This window comes from Penaeus japonicus, unplaced genomic scaffold (assembly GCF_977035675.1).
Source record: "Penaeus japonicus unplaced genomic scaffold, GWHDUDI00000001_assembly GWHDUDI00000016, whole genome shotgun sequence".
Taxonomy (NCBI): Eukaryota; Metazoa; Arthropoda; class Malacostraca; order Decapoda; family Penaeidae; genus Penaeus; species Penaeus japonicus.
In genome coordinates, this window is record NW_028234418.1 from 36,096,018 (window position 1) to 36,096,868 (window position 851).

Here is an 851-nt window from a genome sequence, read left to right on the forward strand (position 1 = left end):
GAGGTCTCTAGCTAAGGATGAGTCAAAATGTTTCTTAGGTGGAAAAGGTGATGTTGGATATCAAATGATAGCTCGCTGGACTGCTCCCTACAGTTCCTGTTGGATCTTTTTTAACAGGATCGAGAGGGAGGTACATAACGACATATCATATTTGAATCTTTCTTTGACACAGATTTTCCTCACCGATAGGTAATTTAGGGTATGGATAGGTAGCAGCTTCTCTAGTCTGTAAACACACACACACACACACACACACACACACACACACACACACACACACACACACACACACACACACACACACACACACACACACACACACACAGCTAGAAGGGGTCCCTCACAGGAGCGTTCCGAGTATTACCCTACTTGCTGTTTCTGCCAAGGACTCAATGAAGGCCTTTTCTATGACTGGCTGGATGATTTCACACCGTATTGCTCAAGGGAAAGGGGCATTACAAGATGTGCAAGAACACATGTAGACTGCAGTAAATCAAGTTTGTGAGCAAAAACATGGACTCAAGATTTCAGCTATGCATTTCTGTACAGGTTGGAATTTTCCTCCATCCCTCTGAAGTACAAACCCATTGATCTTCATCCAAGAGGTGAAGGTTTGGGGTTTATTTTTTTGATAAATGGTTTACAGGGGTGTCTCACAACAAATAGTTTAAGTTAAAGGAAATGAAAATACTTTTTTCTTAACTTTCAGGGCACAAAGTGCTTCTGGCTTTTCCTAAGCGTTCATTCAAAACAAAATTAGCTATGATGTGACGCACATTCATCAGCAATATACTCAAATTACTGGCCTTATCTGTACAGTCTCCATATGCTAAGAGTGGAGAACCACCTTT